The 9,036-nt window shown below is 41.8% G+C and overlaps 1 long non-coding RNA gene across 1 annotated transcript; it reads right to left on the bottom strand.

Moving 5' to 3' along the window:
- Positions 1-350: 350 nt before the first annotated feature.
- On the bottom strand, positions 351-1,655 carry LOC135052502 (uncharacterized). The gene is made up of 3 exons (XR_010242230.1): positions 1,562-1,655; positions 539-647; positions 351-450 (listed from the first exon to the last, which is right to left on the bottom strand). It is a non-coding gene; the product is annotated as an uncharacterized LOC135052502 (long non-coding RNA).
- Positions 1,656-9,036: the final 7,381 nt, after the last annotated feature.

Here is a 9,036-nt window from a genome sequence, read left to right on the forward strand (position 1 = left end):
AAAACTGTTTATAAGCATAATGGGTGGATGTATACACAATAGCATGATTTATGAATATATCTCATTTTATACAGTGTCTGAAAAAAGCAGTACTACTCGTCGGCCAGTAAATCCTAACACATCTGATGATGATGACGACGCTGCGGAAGCAGGTAAAGTGTCCATTGTACTATAGGGTATGCTTGCAAAGGAATGGCCATAACAAAATTGCACTTTCATTAAAAGGTCCATCAAAAGAAGTATGGAGCAGCAGAAGTGGCTCTTCTGGAAGACATCACCACCAGAAACCTGTGGCGGAAAAGAAAGCAAGGTCGTCTGTCCCGGCACAAACACAGCAGGCTACCCCGCCACGAAGATTATCGTCCGCATGTTCGGTGCCCCCACTCCAAATTATGGACACACCTCCAAGACGTCATCCACACTCCCCTCATCTTGATTGTGAGTATCAAACTGGAATCAAAGTGAAAAATGTCAGAACATAATCATAATCAGTCATAACCGCATTAAGTCAAAACACTTCCAAAACAAAAATACTTACCGCAGTAAGTAAAAGCTGAAATGGAATCCAAACTAAATGTCCTTGTCCACATCCAGTAAAGATATGTATGTCCACTTGAGTCATACAGTATGACATTGGGTATAAGATGCTGCAACAAAAAAGCATGTTTTTTTTTGAGACAAGTTTTTTTTGTTCTGAAACTCTCATGTGTGCTTGAGGTTACATTGCAAAATACATTCAAAAACATTACTATGTTTGTTGGAACAAAGCTATAAGGTAACACATTATGTATTCCAATGTTTTTTTATGGTGGAGTATGTGTGAGCTCCAATAAAACTAAAGTGTTTGCTTTCACAATTAAGTAACCAGACACATTTGCCACAAACAGGCATATGTATGCATTTAAGCTATGAGTGATGATGTTGCTTGACATGTGTTCCATGTGTAGTATTTTTTAATCATTTCACAAACATATGGATAGCTAACGTAGATATGTTTAATATTTCAGCTTCGAGTCCTGGGACCAGCATCCCTCCGCAACAACACCAACACAGTGACATGGAGGAGACAAACATCTTAGAAATGCTGCCATTAATGCAAGGAATGAGCCCCCCAGCACCTGTGAGTACACCACCACAGCAAACCACACCACCACCACAACACAGCCCAACAACACCAGGAACACAAGGCCCTGATCAGGTGTTTTGGACCATTTGGGCTAGACAGCAGGCCACTAATGAAGATTGCCTGCGTAAGCAGACACAAATGTTTGCAAGCCTACCATCTCACCTCAGAAGAATCTCAAGAAATCTGAGTCGACAAAATGAGCAAACAACCAGAATAGGCAATACCATGGAACTCATGCGTACAGACATTACACAGGTCATGAACAACTTACAGCGCATAATGGAAGAACAGCACAGACTAATGGAAGAACAGCACAGACAACAGCAAAGTTATATGAACATTTTTCAAAACAGTCAAAAAATTAATGAAAGTTTAATCAGAATAGTAGACAATCAAAATGCTGCTACACGTGAACTCAATGCCACCATCACTAACCTGAATGAAACTCTCAGATGCATGCACCAACAGCAAACAACCAGCAGTTCTGGTACGACTACTCCAAATATCACGCCAGTCTCATCACCACCAAGACGGTCCACCAGAGCACGTCAACATGACAGTGCTAAAGGCAAAGGCCAGGACAAGCAGCCACCCAAAAAAACGTAAAAATACAAGTTAGACATTTGTGATAATTAACACAAAATAGTTTGCAAGTGTTTTTGATGGTGTTCAAAATATCACACTTAGCTCCTTGACCCTTTTTTTAACATCATTAATTATAAGTGGGCCAAAATAATAGAAAAAAATATTACGCACATTTATTCCTTTTCTTTTTTTTAGGGTATTGGAGGAGGAAAAAGTTGATGTAGCCACACATACATGTTAGCAGGAAGTAAACTGACCACTTGATTTTTTTCTAATCATTACTCTTTCTAGATTCCAATCCTTCTCTTTGCCTGCAGATACAATAATTGCCTGCCAGGCTGAATGTCTTTAGCAGGAAGTAAACTGACCACTTGATTTTTTTCTAATCATTACTCTTTCTAGATTCCAATCATTCTCTTTGCCTGCAGATACAATAATTGCCTGCCAGGCTGAATGTCTTTAGCAGGAAGTAAACTGACCACTTGATTTTTTTCTAAGCATTACTCATTCTAGATTCCAATCATTCTCTTTGCCTGCAGATAATCCAAATTACAATGTTAGTCATACATATCTTAGCTATCTTATCTAAACAACATTACAAGATGAACTCAATTGAGTGGCGTAAAAAGCTTGTAATATGTTGAGTGGCGTAAAAAGCTTGTAATATGTTGCCTTTGTTTTGTTTATAAAACATTGTCCAAATGAATGTCAGTATTGTTGGGACATGTTTGTGTGTGTTAAAAATTATTAAGCATGTTTTTACACATGATGCATAAACAAGCAAATATGTACTTTTACCCTTTAAAAAAAAAAAGTACAATAATGTATATGTGTGGAAAACTGTGTATTTACTTACACATCATCAAGTTTACAGCATCAAACATGAGTAAAAAAAATATTCAAGATTACAGTAAGTTTGTGAGTCTTAAATATGATGGTGCATCACACATAGTTTTCCTCAAGGCTAACATATTATATGTTGAGGAGTGTTTTTTGGGAACACAGGTTCTCAAACTCGGCCATCAGGAACCCACACAGTGCATGTTTTGCAGGTCTACTCACAGAATCACAAATGACATAATTAGCTCTACCTGTGAACCTTTTAATATATGTCTGTGAGTAATTCATACACCTGTGCGTCTACTGTGTTACTTGAAAAACATGCACTGTGTGTGGTCCTGAGGGCCGAGTTTGTGAACCTGTGCATTAGGACATTACACACAATGATAAAGTAAAATACTAAATGGTTGATGTTGGCTTGTAAGAAATTAGCACTGCAAGATTTCGAACACTTATCCAGACTTAATGCATGCCACTCATAGGGGGTAATTCCAAGTTGATCGCAGCAGGAATTCTGTTAGCAATTGGGCAAAACCATGTGCACTGCAGGGGTGGCAGATGTAACATGTGCAGAGAGAGTTAGATTTGGGTGTGGTGTGTTCAATCTGCAATCTAATTTGCAGTGTAAAAATAAAGCAGCCAGTATTTACCCTGCACAGAAATAAAATAACCCACCCAAATCTAATTCTCTCTGCAAATGTTATATCTGCCTCCCCTGCAGTGCACATGGTTTTGCCCAACTGCTAAAAAAATTCCTGCTGCGATCAACTTGGAATTACCCCCATAATCTGTTGTTTTGATATTAAAAAAACACACAATACACATGCAACTTTTTTTAAGCATATAGCGAGGGTATGTTTGTATGTGTCAAGGAGACAGACACATTCAGAGTAATGGATTTTGGCAAAAAACACAAAACATCTATTTATGAAGACACAACAAATGAAATAAGCAAACCAAGCTTACCTTAGAAATAGTGATTTATGATCTGTTGCCTAACCTGCCTCCCTACATCAGTACTCCAAGTATCACCAGATGTCTCTAATTCCTCTGCTTGCTGGCTGCTTTCTTCCTCCTCCTCCTCCTCAACATGTGGCAGATGTTGTTGCAAACACAAGTTATGAAGAAAGCAGCAGCAGAACACAATTTGAGTCACCTTGGAGGGACTATACAACAAAAGTCCACCAGACTTATCCAGACACCGAAACCTAGATTTCAGCACACCAAAACATCTTTCTATCACATTCCGCGTGGACTTATGTGCATTATTGTTATTGTGTTCAGCAGGGGTATCAGGTCGGGACATTGGAGTTAGAAGCCAAGAGTAACAGCCATATCCTCCATCACCTAAAAGACAGATATAGTAACGTGAATCATGTTAAGATACAGCAACACATAAGTAACACACTGTGGGGCAGATGTATTAACCTGTAGAAGGCATAAGGAAGTGAAAAACAAGTGATATGTACAAGGTAAAAAAGGCAGCAGACAATCTGTTCCTAAATGTTAATTTACATATTGGAGCAGATTGGCAGGTGCCTTTATCACCTTGCACAGATCACTGGTTTCTCACTTCCTTATGCCTTCTACAGGTTAATACATCTGCCCCTGTATTTGGATCTAGTATACGCAGGCCTACACATATCAAATTACATACCCAGCAGCCATCCATCTGGCATTTGTCCGTCCTCAAACTTATCAAAGAGGGATGACTGACTGAGGATGAAGGAGTTATGGCAGCCCCCAGGGTAACCAGCAACAACACTCATTATTTTGAGATTTGCATCACAAACCACCTGCACATTTGTGGAGTGTTGAAAATGGCGGTTAGTATATATGTGCTGCCTGCCCCTAGGTGGTCTCAGCTGAATGTGCGTGCAATCTATGGCTCCAAGCACATTGGGCATGCCAGCCAGCTCATAGAAATCTACCCTGACGGCATGCCACTGAGACTCCTGGGTAGGGAAGCAGATTGAGGCCTCGATGTGGGGCTGCAAAACAGCCAAAACCTGTGTGAACATTTTAACGAACAATAAACTTGATATTTTATGACAGAACTGGCCACCGAGAAATTAAAACAAACACAAAACAGAAGAGGTTGTTAGGTATACATCACTTGTATTAAGATTCTTGAAAATGAGGGCTGTGAGATTCCAATGACATCCCCAGACACAGCCTGAAAGCTGCCAGTAGCCATAAAGTGCAACACAGCCAGGAGTTTGTGCAGGCCTGAGACAGGGCGAGAGCGTGCTGTCTCAGGGTCTAGGCCCAGTTTGACAAGGTCATACAGACGGAAAATGTTGTTACGATTTAGGCGGAACATCTGTATGACCTTATCATCGGACAATGTGTTCAAGTTTAAACGCCCCCTAAAAAAACGAGGCCTGCGCAGCCTCCGTGGAACCGGTACAACCTGCTGACCATGTTAATTTTCTTGGCCCTGGGTACTTACAGGCTGATGTCTGAGTCGGAGGAATCCCACAGCACACAAAAGATCACTGGCCCACAGTCCTGCTGCCATTTCTGAGTGTAGGTGTATTGAAATGGGCCTAACATCCTTTTATAGGCATCCTAATTCAGGTGTGAGTGATTTTTTATTGCCAACACATGTAAACACGACTGAAAAAAGCAGGTCTATTTTTTTGCCGCTTTTTTTAACGAATCGCAAAAAAATACGACCGCATTTGAGCCCTCAGAGACTAACACCCAAATACAAATGAATAGTGAATTCCCGTATTCTATGAAATAACAGCCGCGTTTGACCAATGGTCTATTCATTCGTATTTTGGGACGTTGTCAGTCAAACCATTACGAATAGACCAGACACTGCCGAGATTGGTGCTTAGTGAATTCCCGGATTGGTACTTAGAAAAAAAAACACAAATCGACCAAACTCGGATTTTTAGTAAATACTGGCCAATGTTTGCTGTTCTTTTCTTTTTACATGTTAATCTTAAATGATGAACATCGGCTGGAAGCTCTCACTTACCAGATAAGTGCCCAAGGCCATAACTCCACCCACCTGAGTATTTCCGTTATAATTGTTATTACACTCATTAGCGCTTATTTTCTCTACTACCTATATATATACACATATATATGTGTATATATACGGTATATATATGTGTAGATATGTATGTATATATATATATATATATATATAGAGGTGGATCGGCACTCCCACTGATGGCCACAGTAAGCACCGGTGCCCTCTGGAAACAAATACTTACAAATACGGAAAGGAGGAAGCTGCACTCTGCGTCTTTAAACAGGCAAAAAGTGTATTCAACAACACATCTACAGGTCCTGTAGATGTGCTGTTGAATACACTTTTTGCCTGCTTCCTACTTTCCGTATTTGTGTATTTTATATATATATATATATATATATATAATACACAAATTTATATATATATACTAGTGATGTGCACTGGAAATTTTTCGGGTTTTGTGTTTTGGTTTTGAATTCGGTTCCGCGGCCGTGTTTTGGATTCGGACGCGTTTTGGCAAAACCTCCCTGAAAATTTTTTGGCGGATTCGGGTGTGTTTTGGATTCGGGTTTTTTTTTTAAAAAACCCCTCAAAAACAGCTTAAATCATAGAATTTGGGGGTCATTTTGATCCCATAGTATTATTAACCTCAATAACCATAATTTCCACTCATTTTCAGTCTATTCTGAACACCTCACACCTCACAATATTATTTTTAGTCATAAAATTTGCACCGAGGTCGCTGGATGACTAAGCTAAGCGACCCAAGTGGCCGACACAAACACCTGGCCCATCTAGCAGTGGCACTGCAGTGTCAGACAGGATGGCACTTCAAAAAAATAGTCCCCAAACAGCACATGATGCAAAGAAAAAAAGAGGCGCAATGAGGTAGCTGTGTGAATAAGCTAAGCGACCCAAGTGGCCGACACAAACACCTGGCCCATCTAGAAGTGGCACTGCAGTGTCAGACAGGATGGCACTTCAAAAAAATAGTCCCCAAACAGCACATGATGCAAAGAAAAAAAGAGGCGCAATGAGGTAGCTGTGTGACTAAGCTAAGCGACCCAAGTGGCCGACACAAACACCTGGCCCATCTAGGAGTGGCACTGCAGTTTTCTAGTGAGAGGATGAGTGCTTCCATCCTCATGTGAAGCTGAACCACTAGCCATGAACATAGGCCAGGGCCTCATCCGTTCCTTGCCACTCCGTGTCGTAAATGGCATATTGGCAAGTTTACGCTTCTCCTCAGAAGCTTTTAATTTTGATTTTTGGGTCATTTTACTGAACTTTTGTGTTTTGGATTTTACATGCTCTCTACTATGACATTGGGCATCGGCCTTGGCAGACGACGTTGATGGCATTTCATCGTCTCGGCCATGACTAGTGGCAGCAGCTTCAGCACGAGGTGGAAGTGGATCTTAATCTTTCCCTATTTTACCCTCCACATTTTTGTTATCCATTTTTTAATGTGTGGAATTATATGCCAGTATCAATAGCAATGGTCTACTACTATATATACTGTGCAAAACTTAAATGCACCACAGGTATGGATGGATAGTATACTTGACGACACAGAGGTAGGTAGAGCAGTGGCCTACTGTACCGTACTGCTATATATTATATACTGGTGGTCAGCAAACTGTGCAAATCTGAAATGCACCACAGGTATGGATGGATAGTATACTTGACGACAGAGAGGTAGGTAGAGCAGTGGCCTTCTGTACCGTACTCCTATATATTATATACTGGTGGTCAGCAAAATTATGCACTGTACTCCTACTATATACTACAATGCAGCACAGATATGGAGCGTTTTTCAGGCAGAGAACGCATAATACTGGTGGTCACTGGTCAGCAAAACTCTGCACTGTACTCCTCCTATATAATATACTGGTGGTCCCCAGTACCCACAATAAAGCAGTGTGAGCACAGATATATGCAGCACACTGAGCACAGATATGGAGCGTTTTTCAGGCAGACAACGTATAATACTGGTGGTCACTGGTCAGCAAAACTCTGCACTGTACTCCTCCTATATAATATACTGGTGGTCCCCAGTCCCCACAATAAAGCAGTGTGAGCACAGATATATGCAGCACACTGAGCACAGATATGGAGCGTTTCTCAGGCAGACAACGTATAATACTCGTGGTCACAGGTCAGCAAAACTCTGCACTGTACTCCTCCTATATAATATACTGGTGGTCCCCAGTACCCACAATAAAGCAGTGTCAGCACAGATATATGCAGCACACTGAGCACAGATATGGAGCGTTTTTCAGGAAGACAACGTATACTGGTGGTCACTGGTCAGCAAAACTCTGCACTGTACTCCTCCTATATAATATACTGGTGGTCCCCAGTACCCACAATAAAGCAGTGTGAGCACAGATATATGCAGCACACTGAGCACAGATATGGAGCGTTTTTCAGGCAGACAACGTATAATACTGGTGGTCACTGGTCAGCAAAACTCTGCACTGTACTCCTCCTATATAATATACTGGTGGTCCCCAGTACCCACAATAAAGCAGTGTGAGCACAGATATATGCAGCACACTGAGCACAGATATGGAGCGTTTTTCAGGCAGACAACGTATAATACTGGTGGTCACTGGTCAGCAAAACTCTGCACTGTACTCCTCCTATATGATATACTGGTGGTCCCCAGTACCCACAATAAAGCAGTGTGAGCACAGATATATGCAGCACACTGAGCACAGATATGGAGCGTTTTTCAGGCAGACAACGTATACTGGTGGTCACTGGTCAGCAAAACTCTGCACTGTACTCCTCCTATATAATACTGCTGGTCCCCAGTCCCCACAATAAAGCAGTGTGAGCACAGATATATGCAGCACACTGAGCACAGATATGGAGCGTTTTTCAGGCAGACAACGTATAATACTGGTGGTCACTGGTCAGCAAAACTCTGCACTGTACTCCTCCTATAATACTGCTGCTCCCCAGAATAAAGATATGCAGCCCCCTGAAACAAAGTGAGAGGACGCCAGCCACGTCCTCTCACTATCATTTCCAATGCACGAGTGAAAAATGGCGGCGACGCGCGGCTCCTTATATAGAATCCGAATCTCGCGAGAATCCGACAGCGGGATGATGACATTCGGGCGCGCTCGGGTTAACCGAGCCATACGGGAGAATCCGAGTATGCCTCGGACCCGTGTAAAATGGGTGAAGTTCGGGAGGGTTCGGTTTCCGAGGAACCGAACCCGCTCATCTCTAATATACACACACACACACACACACACACACACTAGTTTTACGGACCCAGCATATACTGGGTCACCTCAGTCCCCACCCCCGTGATTGGCTCCACCCAGTTCTGGAAACCCCCCATGCAAATCCTGCGTTTGCCACTGAGTGCCCCTAGTATTAATGCCCCTTTGGTATAGCCCCCTGTAGTAGTGCTCCTAGTAATGCCGGCTGTAGTATTAATGTCCCTTTGGTAGTTCCCCTTATACACAAAAAACTAAAA

The sequence above is a fragment of the Pseudophryne corroboree genome, chromosome 1 (genome assembly GCF_028390025.1).
Source record: "Pseudophryne corroboree isolate aPseCor3 chromosome 1, aPseCor3.hap2, whole genome shotgun sequence".
NCBI classification, from domain to species: Eukaryota; Metazoa; Chordata; class Amphibia; order Anura; family Myobatrachidae; genus Pseudophryne; species Pseudophryne corroboree.